At 47.9% G+C, this 20,684-nt stretch overlaps 1 protein-coding gene across 7 annotated transcripts in view; it reads right to left on the minus strand.

The window, feature by feature from the left end:
- Window positions 1-14,963: 14,963 nt before the first annotated feature.
- The window catches only part of LOC135396573 (G patch domain-containing protein 2-like), a 95,220-nt gene continuing 89,499 nt past the window's right edge, over window positions 14,964-20,684 (minus strand). For 6 of the 7 annotated variants that reach the window (XM_064627620.1, XM_064627618.1, XM_064627619.1 and 3 more), the window contains exon 11: window positions 14,964-16,545. The gene's annotated coding sequence lies outside the window, so the exon portion shown is untranslated. The remainder of the gene's footprint in view (window positions 16,546-20,684) is intronic. The other variant, XR_010423446.1, reaches the window with a different exon arrangement.

The raw sequence follows: 20,684 nt of genomic DNA on the forward strand, positions 1-20,684 counted from the left end.
GTCCAGTGGAACAGTTGACGATGACGGGTCACGACACTCTTGCGAAAGTGGCTTCTTTGATGCCTGAAAAGTACACCAAGCACACGGCTCCCGTGCGATGTTCTAACTCAGTCCATGGCATCGCAGAGACCTCACACACAAAGTACGGTGTCGGCACCACGGCCTCAGCCGTCCTTACTTCACTGCCACACCTTGCCAACTGCCCTCTTAATCTCACTACGCCCCCAAAGGTTTTTCATTTTTTTCTCCCTCTTTGTTTTTAACACTTGTTCCATGTGCGGCGCCTTAACGTCTACAGGCTACTTATTACGCTGCTTGGAGGAGGAAGACATAGTGCGCGAAGATAGGTTTCTCAGGGATTACACACATCGGGAAGATATAGGATACACAGGGCACAACGTGCTTTTCTCTTAAACAATCCCACGGTCGGCCGAGGTCGGCCTGAGTTATTGGTTCTGACAACCGCAAGCGCGAGACTTCGCATCACTTGTACAATGGCCTCTATAAACGGTCCCTGCTGGATAGCGGTCCCTGGGCTGGATTGGGTCACTGGCCCAATCCAGCCCAGCAACGCTCTGCGCTCAAAGCTCTTCTGACCTTTCTGGACACCATCGGACTTCGATAGTTATTGTGAAGGGGTTCGTTATTTTATTCCCCCCATTCCAACCAGCAAGGGGGTGGAGTATCGGCTGTGGCGATGAAACTCCCTACTCTCCAAGGTCAAAAATAAAGTTGTTTGTTCTATAAACGGAGTCCCCCGCGCACGCATATATTTTTTGCCAAACACTTCGGGGGAGCCAGACTACGGCCTGTTGCCCTATTTTTGCATTGAGATGGCAGACGATCATGACAGCGTACGCCACCTATTTTCGACAAATCAATGGAGAGAACGGTGTCATTCGAGATGGTGGTTGCTTAGGAGGTGAGGTTACTGCCGTTCCGTTTAAGCTCGCCCCGTGACTAGGGTATTACGAGGGGTGTTCAAGTCAAACCGGGACTTTTCATTTTTCACAAAAGTAAAATGAACTTACAGGCGAGAAATTAGTTTTATTTTTCAACGTAATCTCCAGCTGCACTAATGCACTTGTCCCAGCGTTTCACGAGGGCTTGGATGCAAGCAGCGTAGAAATCCTTACTGGCGCGTAGCAGCCATGATCGGACCGCATTCTTGACCTCGTCGTCGCAGCTGAAGTGGCGGCCCCCAAGGAACGCCTTCAGTGGCCCGAAGAGATGGAAATCGCTGGGGGCGAGGTCTGGACTGTAAGGGGGATGTGGCAGCAACTCCCAGCCAAGTTCCTGTAAGGTGCGTGTCGTGAGGTGCGCGGTATGCGGGCGTGCATTGTCCTGTAGGAGGAGGACTCCTTTGGTGATGAGGCCCGGCCGCTTTTGCTTCAGCGCCTTATGCACATCCCTGAGAACCTGGCAGTAATATGCACTATTGGTGGTGGTACCACTGGACCGAAAATCAATATGAACAACGCAAGCCTTGTCCCAGAAAACCATGGCCACGACCTTACCCGCAGACGGGGTGCTTCGGAACTTCTTGGGAGCTGGCGAGCCCAAGATGCTTCCACCGTTTTGATGCGCGTTTAGACTCAGGAGTGAAATGCTGCACCCACGTTTCATCGCACGTGATGATCCGATCAAGGAACGGCTGTGCTTCAGTGTCGAAACGGTACCTTAGCTCTTGGGAGATTTCCAGTCTTCTCTGCCGGGACCCAACGGGCACGAACTTTCCGAAACTGGAGGTGTTCATGAATGATAGTGTTCAACGTTCCTACAGAACGGTCCGTCTTTCGAGCCAGTTCGAGACATGTTATCCGTCGGTCCTTGAGGATCAGGTGCTCCACAAGTTGGATGTTTTCAGGAATTTCGACACTGGGCTCTGAGCCGCCCCGGCCGGGATCGTCCTGCACTGATGTACGGCCGTCTCGGAACTGTTTGCACCACTCAAACGCTTTGCTGCGGCTAAGTGTACCGTGGCCATACTGATGTAGCGGACGCTGGACGACGACAACGATGGCCACGTGCGTGGAGCACCCGCTTCTCAGTTCCACCGGCGCGGCCACCGTCACCGCCTCTCCGTGGCATACCATCATCGCCGGTCGGGGCTCATGTAGAGGAACTCCACCTCCTCTACATTTGGTGACCCGGACGAAGAACATCACGTCCGGAGCAATTCGGCCCTTCACCACCCCAAATTTGTGACGACACCATCGAGCAGCACTACCTCCGGCACACACGGCCCGCCTTCACTCCTACCGCATCTCGGTACCCCTCGGTACCCCCAACACCCCTCCAAATGCAAGAATGGCAAAAGAAGCCATAAAAGCTGCAAAACTGAGTGCCACACACCGTTTACAAAACACCTTCACCCACCCCGTCCCCGAGACGAACATACTGGGAATATATTTGCTGTGTCATCGAACGCGTTTCGCCTGTGATTGCATGGCATCCATTATGGCTACCGAAAGACCGAGAGCACGTGCAGTAACAAAACATTTGGGGACGAACAACTTCGTCTTCTCCTAATGGGACGACTCTTATTGGTGCGATCACAAATTTTCGTCATCGTTACCATAGCGAAAACATAGTCTCGCACCCTATGGCTGTTTCTCACCGAGGTGCACGTGACAGGAAGCGAGCAACTTCCTCTTCCTCGTCAAAGGGGGTACCCTCTCCACTACGATACCTTTGTAAATCGCGCTTACGACGCCGTCGTACGCACATCGCAGGCTACGTCGTCTTAGCGCATCTTAGCGTAACTTACGATCGCGTTTGTGAATCCGCCCCCTTGTCTTTAATATCGGACAAATTCTTTCAAAATCCTTAACGACCATTGACGCGCGCGCCTCCCTGTCCACTTCAAGTACTGTACCACACAAACGGAAGTTTCCTTTAGCCTGCCTGTTGTGCTTCATTCGCAACTGTGGCCCCTGAACCGGTTCGTGAACCCGAACCGTTTGGAAATAACCGGTTTGAACCATTATAGTTGTCTTCTGGAGCTGAACCGCAACCGAACCCTTATCGTCGAACCTGAACCTGAACCGAACCGATAAACGTTTCGGTTCGACTCTCTGCCGTCGAGTTCTTCGCTTGACATCGGAGAGCGGTCCGAATCCCGGGTTTCGGCACCAAAGTGTTCCAGAAGGGTACTACAAAACCGTGACCGCTGAGTCCGCTGCCATTTCGATAACTAACCTGTAATCTCGTGCTATTTAAACGGGCTCGTGCCCCTTCCTTCCTCTATATAATCAACAACCGCATCTAGAAAACAGATGGGCATGGATTGGTATAAACCGTAACAAAGTAGAGAAAAAAAGGTGGTGGAATAGGAGGTATGTGTGACGCAGACGACGTTCACGTGCGTCTGAAGGAATAAAAGAAGATGACGAGCAATCGTCTCGTTTTTTTTCACTGACAACACAGCTGAAGTGTTGAGGCGCTTTGAGGGCATCGAGTAACGCAATAACGTTACAACTTGGCGCCCGAACGACTCGAACGATTTTCTTCTACTGACGGTGGATGCACTGACGGCGCTCCCAGGCACCTGCGTTACTGCGACCGCTCTCGCCTCGACGTCGGATTCTCCCCAACATGGCCGAGTGTTCCATCCGTGCCTTCGCAACGATGGATGACTCTGCCAAACAGGAAGCGTTCCGCTCTGCAGTAACTGAGGTAGACGGCCTGAGGCAGCAGGTCAAGGAGCTGCAGGACCAGCTTACAGCAATAAATGTCTCCTTCGACGCCCAACCGGATGCCCAATTAAGCCCACAGGTCTCCAAGCCATCAAGGCAACCGGGCGTCCAGCCGAAGCCTCATTTCTCCAGGTGACACACGACCTGGTGTGCGGATTGCTGACTCCGCTCATTGAGCGCCTTGATCGCTTGGAAACCAGGTGCTCGCATTCCTCCACCGGCGATGCTTTCAGCACTTCAGACGTGGAGCACACCGCTCCAGCACCAAACCAAGGAGGAAGAAGAGGACAAGAACCAGAATGGGAACAAGCCACGAGCACACATCCCGATCCTTCCACACCCTCGGGTGAGCGTAGCCTGTCTTCGGCGGCTGCTAATTCCGTCCCCAAGCTTGGAAAGGATGTCGTGGGTTGGATCCATCAGACGGACTTCTGGTTCCGCACTTACAACTTCCATCCTGATGTGGCCCTTCCCCTTATCGTTTCAAAGCTACCTCAGAAGGATTTCACGTGGATGAGGTACTACATCAATACCTCCCAAATCACTTCATGGGACGGTATGAAATCGGCATTCAGGAAGACGTACGGTCTAGGTGACAAGTTTAACGCCAAGCACATTATGCTCGCTGCAACTCAGTCACCTGGCGAACCCTGCGTTGATTTTGCTTTCTGCACACTGGACCTTTTGGATGAATGCGCTTATCCTTTGTCCAATCAAGAAAAATGCGAGGCAATCATCGCTGCGCTCTTACCGACTGCGAAGAAGCATTTCTTCGAGAAGCAGTTTGCCTCTTTGGATGCTCTCTTGGAGTCTTTCTTGCGCTTCGACAGAGTGTCGCGTCCCACAAGGCACGGGAACAAGGCAAACCGGCGAAGCAACTTTAAGACCGAACCAGCCTTCCGCGTTCCAGACTCCCGCGTCCACAAGTTCCTACGACTCCAGTGTCCCATCGTCGGTCAGGAGTTCCCACGGATGGTGATCGACAGAGACTAGAAAGGACATCTCCTGCCTGCTCTCAGACGTCACCTGAACCGCCGAGACGGGAATTCCCACGGACCAGGCAGTACTCACGGTCATTCCGCAGGTCGACCAACAACCATGAAGTCGAGGTTCTTTGCCTCAACTGCAAGAAGATCGGATATTTTGCTTCCCGATGCCCGCTACCTTTGTCTCAAGAATTTCGGGACTGGCAGCAGAAGTTTGTGGTCGCTGCAACAGATTCACCTCAGCCGCTGATACCTCCGATGCCTGCGCAGGTGTATCAGTGAATCAAGTGCGCTGTGCCAACAATGCAGGTAGTACGAAGGGTGTACCCATCAAGATCAATGGAAGTGAACAATTGGCGCTACTTGACTCTGGGTCCACCAGGTCACTCGGCAACATTGACATTGCTGATTCGCTTGGGCTCCACGTCAGACCCTGCTCGGCAAGATTGGAAGCAGCCAATGGTCAGCCCCTGGCTATCCGAGGAACAGCAACGGCGACAGTTTTGGTTGACGGCCAGACCTTCGTTCATCCTTTCATTGCTATCCCTCACCTGGAAACCGATAAGATACTGCTTGGGAATGACTTCCTGGAAGCAACACAGGCCATCATCGACTGGGGAAAAAACACATTTCCAGTAACCGCCGCTCCACGGGCACAGCGGGTGTGCCTCATGAAGCAAGTAGTTGTCCCTCCCCGCTCTCGTAAGACCGTTTCGGTGCAGATCTCTGCTCAGCCACACGACCTGATCATTTCGGGGACGAAGCTTTTCACCCAGCGCTTTAATCTGGACGTGGCGTCTATGCAGGTCGAAGCGGGTACAAAATGCTTACACGTAGTTTTAGTCAACCCTGCTTACGAGCCCGTCATGGTACCTGCACGCGCAACAGTTGGATGTGCCGAGCCAGTCCAGGAGGTTGAAGACGTTCCACTCAGCGACGGAGTCGTGGCTCATATCTTTCAGTGCCTGAGTCCTGAAGACGTTGACACGGACACGTCTCCTGCTCCTACTGCAACTGTTCAATCTCCACAGTCCCAGACTGTTTCTATATCCGACGTCTCTTTCAACGTTGGAGCGGATTTGTCTCCAGCAGAGTTCTCGATCATCCGCACATTTCTGACCGAACATCTTTCATCGTTTGCCAGAATAAGTACCGATGTTGGATCGTGTCGCGTCCAGACACATTCTATTCCTACGAGAGATGTGACACCAATTGTGCAGCGGCCAAGACGGCTCTCACCAGCTCAACGAAATCTTGTCAAGGCGATGATAAAGGATCTCATCGACGCTGGCTTAGTGCAGCCATCCCGCAGCGCGTGGGCTTCACCTCTCGTCCTCGTTAAGAAAAAGGGTGGCACGACACGTATGTGCGTCGATTACCGAAAAATGAACGCTGTGACTGAAGGTTTTGTATATCCCTTCCATCTCATTGAAGACGCTCTCGCAGCTCTAACCGGAGCAAAGTTCTTCTCGGTCATGGATCTCGCGTCCGGTTTTCATCAGATCCCGATGTGTGACCAGGATATTGAGAAGACTGCATTCATTACACCTTGGGGTCTGTACGAATACTTGCGGATGCCTTTCAGCCTGAAAGGTGCCCCATTCACCTGCCAGCGTGCGGTCGATGCTGTCATCGATGCTGCAAAATTTGACTATGCTCTCGTTTACATGGATGACTGCGTAGTCTACAGCAAGACTTTTGAGGAGCATTTGGAGCATCTATCTGCTGTATTCTCACGTTTTAAAGAAGCGGACTTGCAATTCAAGCCACAGAAATGCTTTTTCTGTTGCTCGGAGATTTTATACTTGGGCTATGTTGTCACCAGGCGCGGTATCTCACCTGACCCAGCTAAAATAGCGGCAGTCCAAAGGTTCCCGCAGCCCAGCAACATCAAAGACCTTCAGTCCTTTCTTGGTTTGACGTCCTACTTTCGCAAGTTTATACCAAGATACAGCGTACTGGCCGCACCACTGCGAGACTTGCTGAAGGAGGACGTTCCGTTTCAATGGACTGACGTGCATTCTTCCGCGTTCTGTGACCTCAAGGAAGTTCTCTGCAGCCCACCTGTGCTTAAATTCTTCTCCGATGACGCATCCTTTGCGATCCAAGTCCATACAGATTGTTGCATAACTTAGAGGAGGACGATGGGCGACCAGGTGCATGGGATTGCGATGAGCGCGCGGCGCCTGGCTCGAGTTGGGATTCTGGGCACTTGTGAATTAAAGCTTGTTGGTGTTGGTCACCTGGAGCTTCGGTCGGTCTGACTCATTACGTAATACAAATTGGTGCCGAAACCCGGGATTCGGACCGCGCTCCGGATGTCAAGCGAAGCACTCGACGGCCTACTGCGTACTCGGGCAGGAACCCGCGACGGGGTCACCCATGCCACCGAACATCTCGCCATACTTCTGTCTCGACCGGTAAAAGTTAAGGCAGCAATTGAAGCAGACCTCCGATGCCTGATTGCCGGGAAGGCAGCCCTAGCGGAGCTGGATGCACAGGTCATGGGTTTGATAAGTAATGAGAGATTCGATGACGAACTGCAAGATATACTGGAGCAAGAATGGCAAGTGGAACTGGCAATTTCGAAAGCGAGAAGCGCACTCCGCCTGGCTCTCTTGCCTACCTTGCCTACTGGGACATTCACTGTGTGGACCAGCGGAACAGTTCATCTCACTACAGCTGGTCAGCTCGGAAGTCAAGTCTCGGTCAGCCAGCCTCCTGCTTCTCCAGCTGGCGCAATTGAAGGTCAATCAAATTCGACAGAGAGTGACACAATTCAAGAACGCTCGATGTCACACCATCCGCACCAGTCGGACCTCACAGCAAACATTGAGGCATCTTTCGAGGAATGGCGATGGCAGCGTACGGACAGCACGAACACAGAACACCAGGAAACCGCTGAGGGCCAGTGTGATGCAAAGGTATGGCCAGAGGACTGCAACCTCAGTAAGCGACCAGGGAAAGACTGCACTGACTGTAAGGATTCGCTAGTTCAAACCAGTTTGTCGGAAGGCCTACCCCCCATCTACACGAGCAACGTGGCACAAAAATCGTCAAACTCCGAATGTGATTCGCACGACGTTGAGCAAGGGCACCAACAATCTTCGCAGATCTTCGCTAAAAGAGAAATAATCCCTCCAGTTCATATTGAAGCCAGCTCTAAGAGGGGGAGAATGTCGTCGAACGTCGGCAGCAGAATCAACGCTCAACCGCAATCGGCGGAGGACCTTGGCAGCGCTTTAGAAGCCACACCTTTGCCCACAGTCGTCCACGTTTGCACGAGTCAGCAGACACCCGCATCGGTCTCCTTTATGACACTCAGCGACCCAGCGGCAGCTGCCACAAACCACAGACGGTTCGCCAAGGACTACTGTACAGCACACCACACCCTGTGCCGCACCGCGAGGATGTTTCGGATGTTTTGGGGTCTTCACGTCAGACGACGACGCGGACGATTGAAATATTGCAAGTCTTCGTAAACCCAGACCGTGAGGACACCTGCCTCGATCGGCCACGTCCCCACCTGACGTCACTTGGACACTGCACAGATATGATCGCCGCCGCGGTCACCCTGTCGGCGCGGGAGTGTGTTGCATAACTTAGAGGAGGACGATGGGCGACCAGGTGCATGGGATTGCGATGAGCGCGCGGCGCCTGGCTCGAGTTGGGATTCTGGGCACTTGTGAATTAAAGCTTGTTGGTGTTGGTCACCTGGAGCTTCGGTCGGTCTGACTCATTACGTAATACAGATGCCTCCAAACTTGGACTGGGGGCCCTCCTCTTGCAAGAGGATGAGGACCGGCACTTCCGTCCCGTTGTGTACCTAAGCCGTGCTCTGAAAGGCGCCGAAGCTAACTACAGCTCTACAGAACTGGAGGCTCTGGCGGTAAAATGGTCACTCGAACAGCTTCGACCATACCTCCTCGGCAGGAAATTCCGAATCGTGACGGACCATCATGCGTTATGCTGGCTGCTGAAGTACAAAGAAGGCAGCCAACGTCTCTTGCGCTGGTCTCTCTCCATACAAGAGTTTGATTTTGACGTCATATACAAGACGGATCGCCTACATTATGCCCCCGACTGCCTTTCTAGAGCTCCGCTGATTGATACATCATGCCCAGTACTTCAGGTCACGGATTCCTCCACGCCGGATGATGTAATGTCAACTGAGCAGCAAAGCGACACCTTCTGCCAGCATATCATCTGTCTACTAAATGGAGTCTGGCACACGCAAACAGATGCGAAGGACACAACGGAAGTTTGTCATTCACAGTTCCGTCCTGTACAAGGTAGATCAAGGCCCTGTCCATCATCTGTTCCTGATGTATCTGCCACGGACGAAGGTTTATCATGTACTCCACGAATTCCACGGGGGGAAGTACGGCGCTCACATGGGAGTTCGCCGAACCTATGAAGCAATTCGAACAAAATACTACTGGCCCAGAATGTTCAGCGACGTCAAGAGATACGTCAAGCATTGCGACTTGTGCCAGAGATATAAGCTCTCTTCGCTTTCATCTGGTCTGTTGCAACCCATACCGGTGCATTCTCTGTTCCACACGGTAGGGTTGGACATTATTGGGCCCTTCAAGACGTCGAGACGCTACAAATACATCATTGTCGCAATCGACTATTTGACGAAATTCGTTGAAGCCAAGTCGGTGAGAAATATCGAGGCTGTCACCGTCCAGAATTTCATTGAGAGACGCCTCATTCTGAAGCATGGGTGTCCGTCAGCACTCATTACGGACAGTGGTACGCAAATGATGGCAAAGTCTACAAAACTCTACCTTCAGCAACGCGGGATTAAGCACTAGCCTATAACAGCCTACCACCCAGCGGCGAACGGACTATGCGAGCGAGCAAACAAGGCCATCAAACAAATGAAGAACATGATGATCGCCGAAGGGGAGAAGTGGGCCGATGTTCTGCCATACGTTGTGTTTGTCTACAATACCGGCTACCAAGAGTCGGTGCAGCAGACACCGTTCTTCCTCGTGTACGGCCGTGATCCCGTCTTACCTCTTGACGTGGTGTTCAATCGCCAGGAGCTCGAAGAACTTCAAGACTCGTCCACGTACACCACTCTGGTTCATGAACGTCTGAGCCGTGCACGACAATTGGCAGTTGAGAACATCAAAGTGGCCCAGGAGAAGCAGAAGTTCTACTTCGACAGGGGACGCCGGGACATCTCCTTCGAGAAGGGACAGCTGGTGCTTCTGAAGTCGCCACCGATCGGCATCAAGCCTTCAAAAAGGTTCAGTGGACCATTCAGAGTAGTATCCCGGTTGTCACCAGTGACGTACGAGATTGAAGACGAGGACGGTACCTGGAGTGATGTGGTACACGTGGAAAGACTCAAGACCTACCTGAAACCCTTGGCCTTCTGGAATTAGAAAATGTAAATATTGTAAATATCTCGCACACTGCACCATGTATATACAGGGTGTCCACGCTAAGTGTGAACAGATTTTTTAAAAATATATATAACACTTTTTCCAAGATGAAGTCAATTGCAATATAGCATATGCTGAAGGGCACTCCCTAGCAGGGCATTAGCAAAGTCCAAAGGCAATGTCTTAATTAACTTTCATTAATTATCTTTTTAATTATAAAAGCTACAAAGTTGTCCCAATGAGAACATCTGTTCCTTTCGGTCACCTGATATCGTAGCCGTTTTCAGAACAAATATCCGTTCGATAGATCGCCCGTAAAAAATTCGTGAAGGAACGCCATTTTTCCTTTATTTTGTTCATTGCGCTTCTTAGAAGACGCGTACTTCCTTCATCCCCAACGGGAGAGGGGGAAGGAGCACAGTGCCGCCTCATGCGTCGAAGATGAGCTTTAACGTGCGGAAACAAAACAAAAACAAATGTATCGGGTGACTCTATCGGAACTGGCCTTATCTTGGGTTGCATTTTCTGTTTCCTTTTTAATCTTTTTCCAGGACGCGAGAGGCGATAGTGTGCTCTTTCTCCCTCTCACATTGGAGGTGAAAGAAAGACGCGTCTTCTAAGAAGCGCAATGAACAAAACAAAGAAAAAAAATGGCGTTCCTTCACGATTTTTTTGCGGGCGATCTATCGAACGGATTTTTGTTCTGAAAACGGCTGCGATATCAGGTGACCGAAAGGAACAGATGTTCTCATTGGGACAACTTTGTAGCTTTTATAATTAAAAAGTTAATTAATGAAAGTTAATTAAGACATTGCCTTTGGACTTTGCTAATGCCCTGCTAGGGAGTGCCCTTTAGCATATGCTATATTGCAATTGATTTCATCTTGGAAAAAGTGTTATATATATTTTTAAAAAATCTGTTCACACTTAGCGTGGACACCCTGTATATCATATATCGGGACATCATTTAAACCCGGGCATGTGACGCAGACAACGCTCACGTGCGTCTGAAGGAATAAAAGAAGACGACGAGCAATCGTCGGGGTTTTTTCACTGACAGCACAGCTGAAGTGTCGCTTTTTGCATCGAGTAACGCAATAACGTTACAGTATGTTTAACAAAAGAACCGTACAACTAACGAAAGCCACACAAGAATGTAAAGCACATCCTTGGGTAGTGGCTGAAATAGACCAGCAGGATTCTTAATATGCGTCGTTTATATGGCGACACAAAGTGAGCCACCAAATTGGAACCAAGCCATCTACAGTTGCGTTAACAAGGACCTAGTAGCCATGGACAAGTCAAATCCCATCACAATAGCAGGATACTTTAACCAGCACATAATCGTATTAGACGGCATGCAGGGAGGAGAAAACGTGCTTTGTGAAGAAACTCAGTACAAAGAATAATTTACACATCCTAAACTTGATGGATACTTGCATAGGCAAGTACACATGGAGTAGAAAAGCACAGCAAACAGCCATTGACTACATACTGGTGAACACGGCTTGCAACGAAGGAAGACTTCGAGTTGGCCACGTACATATTGCCGAAACCAAACACTAGCTATAGCTCTACCAGTGACGATAACAGAATGAAAATAGCGATTGAGTCAGTCAGAAAAATGAAGAGATGCCACAGAAAGCATATTCCAAAATCAAAACAGAAAAGGAAATGTGGCTTGGACTGTGACACCATCGTGGAAAACTTCGCCGCAACATTAGAGAAAATAATGGAAACAGAAGAAGAGATGGATTACGAGCACCTGGTTATGACGATAAGGGACACAGCAGAAACGACGATAGATTTCAAATTTCCGTCTATCCACGTGTAATTACACGTGGATAGACAAGGAGCAAATAAATCACCCGTGGTTTGACAAAGAAATAGAGTTGGAAATAAAGGAACGCAGACTTGTTAACCGGGATACATCAGAAGGCGATTCGAGAGGAAACTGACCCCGAAGTGCAAAATACCATTTGAAAGAGGTACACTGAGCAAAAACGAACAGTGAAAAACCTAGTTGCACGAAAAATTAAAGCCTACAATAAGGGGATCGAGGACATGCTTTTAAAATGTGGAAGAAAATCAGTAGCATATTTTTGGATGTACATCACCTCCTTGCAAGACCAGAATAAAGAGGAGGTTACTGAACGCGTCATAATGGAAAATGGAAATACCGGAAAATGGCAATACGTATCAAGCAAAGGCTTACTGAATATTTCAACGAACAACAAGAAATACTAAAAGGCAGACTAAAGAGAAGAAAAGAAAATGAACAGCAAGAGGACAGGAAGACAAACAGATATGGAGTATGCTCTCAGACTAGACGACACAGTTACTGTCAGTGAACTTAAATCACACGTTAAAAAAATTCAAAGCTAGGAAAGCGTCAGGCTTAGATAACATCCCCAATGAATTCCTAAAAGCACTAGAAGGCATCACGCAAGAAACGCTTAGACAGCACTACAATGATATCATTTGTTCAAAATCTATACTGAATGACTGTTAAATCTCAAGAACGGAGCCCCCGTGCAAGCCTGAACAGCCAGGCTCCCAAATTGACTCTTATCTTCCCATCGCCATATAACATGAACAAACTGTTCGCTTCCATCCTAAATACACGCTTCCAAAGCTACTGTGAGCACCATAGGATAATTTGTTAAATACAAAACGGCTTCAGAAGAAATCGGCGCACAAGCGACAATATCTTTACCCTAAATCAAATTATTGAACTGCAAAACAGAAGAAAGGAATGGTTGTTTCTGGGCTTTCTTCACTTCGAGAAAGCCTACGACACCGTCAACCACCAAATTATGACTGGAAAACTCATAAGAGCAGAACTACAGAAAGAAGAGATTACTCTACTGGATAAACTTTATGAGGGCATGGAAACAATCTACGAACTCGGCTGACAAAAGACGAACCCAGTCCCAATCAGAATTGGCCTAAGACAAGGCTGTCCTCTCTTCCGGACCTGTACCCGGACCGGTAATCCAGAAGATAAGTGGGTTCGAGTCCTACAGCTGGCTAACCTTTTCAGTGACTTTCATTCATCTTCTTTCCCGGACCTTGTTTAACCTACACATTAATAACTTACTCCTTCCACTGGTGGAAGAGTCCAGAGGGATCAGCCTGAAAACACTAACCACAACCGGATAACTTGATGAAACAACAGTGTCAGCTCTAGCGTTCACGGATGATACCGTTATCATTGCTCCATCTGAAGAAAACCTGCAACGTATGCTAGACATATGTACAGAAGAAGCTGAAAAGGACGGATTTAAATTTAACACGTCAAAAGCACTTTGGACGCTATACAACGGCGAGGAACTGACTAGCGCACAATTCACCTTCAAGGACACCAAACAGCTCGTACCAACGAATATAAGTACTTGGGTGTAACTATCCTCAACAAAGAACAATACTGTAAAAACATGAACTCAACGTCATTTGAAAATCAAACTGACTGAAAGGGCACATATAGAATTTGGCCAAACACTCATATAATCAATATACAGTGGGAAGAACGCCATGGATATCGACAGCGATACCAGACTCCACTTATGCGAACGATACCCTCATCTTCTCGGCAGACACACTCAGATCCCTAGACCATCACCAGAGAGAACTTGGGAAATAGATCCTTGGGGGGAATTTCGCGACAGCGAATGCAGCTATCCAAGGAGAAATTGGCTGGTCGAGATTTTCTGCACGAGACGCAAGGTCAAAAACGCACTATCTTGGACGAATAATTCACCTACCAGCAACTTCAATAGCACAGAAAACTTTCCATCATATTTGATATCTCGGACTAAAAATTAGCTGGATCTACAAAATGAACCAATACAACAACAAGTGCAGAGGGGGAACTAGAAGACACAAAGCCCGAAACGAAAAAGAATGAACAAAAATCACTACTGAAGAGATCAACGGGGGCAGATATCGAAGAATGGAAATGAAACGTAAAGAAAAAAAAAAACAGAGTTTCAAATACTTCAGTAAGCACAGAGAAAAACCAGAATTATGTCCTGAATACACAGGAGACAGAGAAAGCACACTCCTCTTCCAGGCACGAATCGGCTGTCTCCTGACTAATACTCCGAGGAACAAACTATCTGGCCAGGTACGCCCTACCTGCCAATTATGCGGCAAAACATTAGAGACCGTGAACCACATCCTGACTGAATGTAACGCATTGCAAACACATGAGTCAAACAAAACAGCGGGAGACGAAAAAGACATCATCGATAGGCTGTATTGGAAACCAGAAACTGAAAACGAAACAACGGCAGAATCCACTGAATGGCTGGGGCGGACACAACGCCATCTGAAAACTCAAGAAGGAAAAAAACTAAAATATCCTGAGGATATTACCTGAACTAAGTGCCAAATACGGGTGTTGTATTGTGTTTTATTTATTTTATTTTACTCTGCACCTGTGACTCCACTTGGAAGTCTGCCCTGCATCAAAAGGGTTTAGGTGCTCACTACTCTACTCTACCCAAGCAAACTTTTCGACTGAGTTTCCTGACCAGAAAGAGTATTGAGGGACTGTGGTTTTATTATCCAAATTCTGTAGAAGATTTGAAAGGAACGCCCTGTATTTGTTATCCACAAACCAGGACTCCGCGCGACTCCGCAGACATGACCGCTACTTATGAGCTCTTAGGACCTGCCGTTTGGCGTCCCCCCTGCGGAAGGCAGTGCTGGCCCACCTCGGAATGACTCTGTACCCTTCTTCATAAATCTGCGACATATTATGCATTTTAAAAAGTTTTCTTCAGCAGGTCTATTCTGGCGGACTCCACTGTGGCACTCTCCAAAAATGTTGTCAGATTTTCATGTGTCATCGACGTAACCAAAAGATCACGCATGGACCTTCTTAGCTTCCCTTTTATTTCAGTTCATACAGCTCAAGACATGTTATAATGAGAAAAAATGCCTCATCATTACATTTTGTAGGCTGTATGTCCAAGGCTGTGTCTGCACATCTGTGTGTCCAAGGTAATGAAGAAAGCAAAGAGGACACCCTATAGAATGGAAAAATGAAGCAGAGAAGTTTATGTCCCTGCTTGGGTCAGCAGATACCCCAAGTGGAAGGTGGTATCACAGATGTACAGTGGCACAAATTTTGCTCCACAAAAGCAGTAAAATATCTCCAAAAAGTACCTGAACGTGATTGGTTTGCTATGTTAAAAATTCTGGACAAAATATTCAAGAAACATTCAACAGTTGATGTGTTTCTTTGTGTCTCTCTGACATTGTTGCTCTTGATGGTCTCAATTTGTCAACTCTAAAAACACATTTAAGAGTAAGCAGCCCAAAAACGAAATTAAAAGACCTGTTAGATGGAGTGGTGTACATATTCTGAATATGTGAAAAAAGCAACAAGACAAGCAGGTGAACAGAAACCTGTACATTAATTAAATGCAAGAGCAGCACGAAGTGTTAGACTCTGTAATGTGGCACTTCCATCAAACTCATGTGCAGACTCAAGCTTATTACCGTGTAACCAGCCATCATCTAATGATGGCCAATAACTCCAAATCATCTGTATGTCATAATTTAAGTGTCTGTGTCAATTTAATGGAACTTAGTGCACATGTTACATTGGCTTGGAAGCACTGTAGTGCAGTAGTAAATCAGTCTCCACAGCTCTTACAATGGAAGCCAAACTATACGGCCTATACAAAGACTCAATAGCAGTATCGTTCCAAGACAATAGACGACTTCGGAAAATCCCAGAGTGCTTAGCGCCGCTGAACTGTAGGAACTCGTGTATTGGAAAGAAGGAAAAGGCCCCCAAACTGTTTCAATTTCTCCTCTGTCTGCCCATAGTTCACGATGTGTCAAAGTCAGAGAAACTGAAACGTGAAGGACTATTTTCCCTTCCCCCATGACAATAGCACCCAGAATGCAACGCATGCGCAAGGAGCATTGGGATTTCCTGAAATCGTCTATTCACAAAACTTCCATAATACTGACGACACTATCTCCGAAAATTGCTAGGCTCCCAGATCAACCCAGAGGTGCTACATCTTATTTATACATAGAACTGCTAGCATGATGATGTAGGCATCTGGATGATACTCTTTCAATGTATTAGTGAAATAACATATCTATAATAGTACTCCCAACTAACTAACAGTCACAATGCATCCTTCACAAATCCAATTTTGCCCCATTGTTCTGCAACCCTCGAAGAGGCAAGGACAGCATCTGCACTTTGCTGTGTTCCCAAAGAAAACCACTTCTGTCCAGAACGCAGCACCTTGCTTGGTGTAGATAAGAAACCATGCTTCTTCTACAAGTACATCAACATTTCATTCTCCAGTCAATTGGGCCCTTGCAGGACCCTTTCAGGGACGTTCACCTTCTGCATGTCCCGGTGAACCGATGTCTACGGTGCCTAATGATGTGTATCAGATTTGCTGCTATAGTGTAGCATATCAGCCATGCCTGCAAAAGTTTTGCAATTGTTAGTGGCTTCATTATGTTGACTCAGTGTAATTAATGTTGGCATGGGTACTCATAACGAGGATATTGATTGTTTAACTTTTGCTTTCATAAAGTTGAATTTTATTGGTATCACGGTCCTTCTACACTCCTGGTTGAGCAACTCTGTCGAAAGTTTAATCTAGGGCCCACCTCTTGCGCTAGGTGGCGCTCACGTCGATTGGAGTGTGGTGCTTGTAGGGGTTCCTTACGGGCTGCTCAGGTAGATATATGCGAAAACCTAAGTAATTGTTGTGGTATCTGCGCCGGTTTCGCATACTTTATTTCATCAGGTGTTCATTGATGCGGTGGTTGTCTCCGTGTATGCCACAAAAAGAAAGCGCTGAAGTTAATTAAAATAAACATGATCAGACGTAAGCGTCACACTCCGCCGGTGCAGATCGCCGGTGTTGCTTCATGAAAGCGCCCGACGTTTATTGTAAGACTTCACAAGAGTGTTTGTTTACTGTCACCATGTCACAGTACGTACATGCCTACACAAGCTCCCGGATCCGTACGGGGTGTGTAGGTAATTTATTGCTAATGCCCCGGTTTCCATCGCGGAATCCTTCTTTGGCACGGAATTTAGATAAATCTCTTATTTTGCTCGAAATTTCGTGGCGCTTTGCACGGAATTTCGCGGAAATCCGATTGGGTCGATGGACGCGATTAGCGCGACGTGAACGGTTACTATGACGTGCAGCGTCTCAGGAGAAGCATTGCACACTCACGCGAAAGAGTGTCAGATAAGAGCGCGCGCTGCGCACGCTCCCAACTGCTCCAAGGTACACGGACCCTTCAACATATTTACTCGCGTATTTTGCGCCATCGCATATTTTTTAGTTTAGCACTAAAAATGACAAGAAAACGCGCGCAATTGCGTTTTCGTGCGCGGATACCTGGCACGCGCGTCCCAGCGACCGTGACGATTGCTTTTCGCAACGCCGTCAGCGCTACCGAAGTTATATTGCGGCGCTTTTGTTTGATTTGCGCACGCTTTCGGGTGATGGTCCACTGACGCGACGGACGCGACACTGTCACTCGAACTACGAAACGCGGAAAGAAACGCTGGACAAACCTTACTCCCCAACATGACAAAGTTTGCGAACATAACGTGCTTTCTCAAGTGCGACTAGCGGCGTCTTCCAATAGCGTATCGAAGTATTTCACCGGTATATCCCTGTTGAAAAAAGAACACAGAACTTTCAATGTGTAAAGAAATGAGCAATATGTGTAAAGAAATGGGCAATATGAGAAAGGCAATGAGCAGTATGAGCAACGCTATGGGCGGTATGCCAATGTTATGAGCAGTATGAGCAATGTTATGAGCCGCACGGCAAGGCCAACGACGCGCTATGTGCGCAGATATAAGCAATACGAGAAAAGCAATGAGCAATATGAGCGACGTTATGGGCAGTATGAGCAACGTTATGGGCAGTATGAGCTGCATTTCGAGCAGTATGAGGAAGGCTGACCGTTTAGTTAACCTGTTATTCACCTAGAAGTGCTGGCGCCACAGCGTCTGGTGATGGGCTTTCAAGAGACGCTCGTCACAGTCGGTGAGCCGTAACGGGCGGAGCTCAATTCCCCTTCGTCCGATTCTGTTCAAATTTTAGGTGCATGTTTCCCGTTCCGTGTCCTACAACATTCTATTTGGCTCCTGGATTCTCATCCAAGTGCATGGACGCTTACTTGCTTTGTTCTACCCTGCTTCTCGGAGCCGTCTGGACGTATTTCGCTCCGCTCTGCGTGGGACTCATATTTTCGTCGCCGTCTCCATACTGTGACAGTGTCTTTGTGCCGTTTCAGCGATCACTGAAGGTGTTGTGTGTGTGTACCTTAGAGCGAAATTGCAAAATTCCCATATCGGACCCCCCTCCTGGGAACAACGCTAACCGGAAGTCACGCGTCGCTAGTAATAAATTGCGCTGTAATGTGCAAATTCTGTAGTGAGGTTAGGTTAGGTTAGGTTAGGTCAGTACATTTTACACGCGCGGGGGGGGTCCGGGGGGTATCATTTCATAGACAGGGTACACCAGGGCTCCCGTTTCAAGCTCTAAATCGTCATGTTGCAGTTTGGAAACCGTACATGTGTAGTGCAAGAGAGCCCTCACACATTAAAATGTAAGATGGCAGTCACTGTTAATGCAAAGTAACTCCTATGAGAGAGACTGACGCTGCAGAAAAGTATGCAAACTGCGGAAAGTATCACAGAAGATCTTCAGAAATCGTGCCTGGTTTCACGGCACTGCTACCACACTCCCTTTTAGATGACGATGATAATGATTGGAGTTTCAGATGTGCAGCTGCATTTTTTGCAACGTGCTCCACATAACAAGCATGACACAGTCAGCAGTGGATGGCAGGCCCTCGTCCCTACGCAGCTTCGTTCACGCTGCAGTTCTATTCAGCAAAAGCATGTGAGTACGCGTGAAGGACATTCAATTTCACCTGCAAATAATCAGAGCAAGTGAAGGAAGAAAAAGAAAAGTGCGGTACTTCAAAAGGAGATAAGTCTTGTGTCTCAAGGTGGTGTTACCACTTACTAAGTAACTTGATTAAGTTTACATCAATGCCTAGATTAACTGGCCTAAGCGTGATCTAATTGCGTGAAGTAATTGTTTAAGATGCTTCGGTGTGTTCATATTTGCGAGGCATTACGTCGAAGACACCACTGTCGTTCACTAAAAGACTCTTTCTTGCTTGATATAAATCACACTAAACGCATACGCCTGTCTGAAACAACGGCTGTGATTCTACGGGGCGATTTTTTTCTACCATGCGGGTATATCCTTTCTGGGACCGTTCTTTGTGGAACAATTTTTGTCCAGAACGCAGCACGTGAGATTATATACATGGTTGTTGTTAATCTCACATCGTTTCTTATTGAAATATTGGCTGGGAAACGCGCTGTAGTACAATCCCCAGCGCTACACTGCAGTGACGGTCTAGTTTCGGAATGCAAAACATAACGTAATTAAGAATCGAACGGCAGGACACCTGTGAAACACTGTTAGGATACATCAGTATACTGGCACCTTACAAAATTGTATAACGACAAACAACGATCAACGCCTGCAGCGCAATAAATACTCACAATCTCTGTTGCCTCCCATTGTTTTCTATGGGCGCACAAAGCGCTTTAGGGCCTCCCAACATGGCGGCCCCAATGCGTGCCTCTCCCCCACGAGCCCCTCTCCCATACGCGATCCAGCCTTTATACATAGAGATCAGTGTTCGAGACTGTGCTCACTTCCGTCTAAGCCTCGTTCCCAGGGTTAGATCGGAGGGGGTCCAATGTGGGATTTCTGGCTCACTCTACCTTAGAGTCAACCTACGGAAGCCGTGGCAGGGGTGTGCGCATTACGTTGCAATCCCGTTTTTCCGTTATCACTCGTTATGTCTGTTGGGTTAGCTGTCTGCAACTACCATATTCGTGCTTTGTGTGACTTTTTGTGAAAAGCGTTCGCTGATAGCCTTTACATGTGTGTATCGAGTGTATGTATCGAGTGTATGTATCGAGTTGTGTACCAGGGCGCACCGAAGTCGGACGTTAGCATGATAAAAAAAATTGTATTTGGATGCCCCAAAGTGCAGCAAGCCAAAAACACTCTGTGTCAGTAACCCGCTGCTGCAGCGAACAAGTACATGCACTCAGTTTTACAAGCACTACGCTAACATACTCAGATGTTTCTGAACCGCGTTCACTGGACATCACCAGCATTAGAGGAAGGTTACGTTCAATTGTAATCGGTAAAATGACCTCGTGCGTTATTCTGACTGACTAAATATAACTTAATGCTTTGAAGGTGTGATCTACGCGTTGGGATGAGAAACAGGCCCCAATCAAGTCCATTTCAGCATGAACCCGTACGGTTGTATAAGTTGTGGGAACTGGCATACTTCTAGGCGAAGAAATTTAGCGCGGTTCTAATTTTGTTTTTTCTTTTCAACAGATACCTTCGTCAAATATGCAGAAAAAGGTAAACTATCGACATCAAAGGTGCCTGTACAGAAACGAAAAATTCTCATCAAAAAGCATTTGGCAAGCTTTCTGAGGGACCTACGTCACGCCAGTACCTGAATAAACCGGTATTTTGTAA

The sequence above is a fragment of the Ornithodoros turicata genome, chromosome 6, assembly GCF_037126465.1.
Source record: "Ornithodoros turicata isolate Travis chromosome 6, ASM3712646v1, whole genome shotgun sequence".
In the NCBI taxonomy this organism is placed as follows: Eukaryota; Metazoa; Arthropoda; class Arachnida; order Ixodida; family Argasidae; genus Ornithodoros; species Ornithodoros turicata.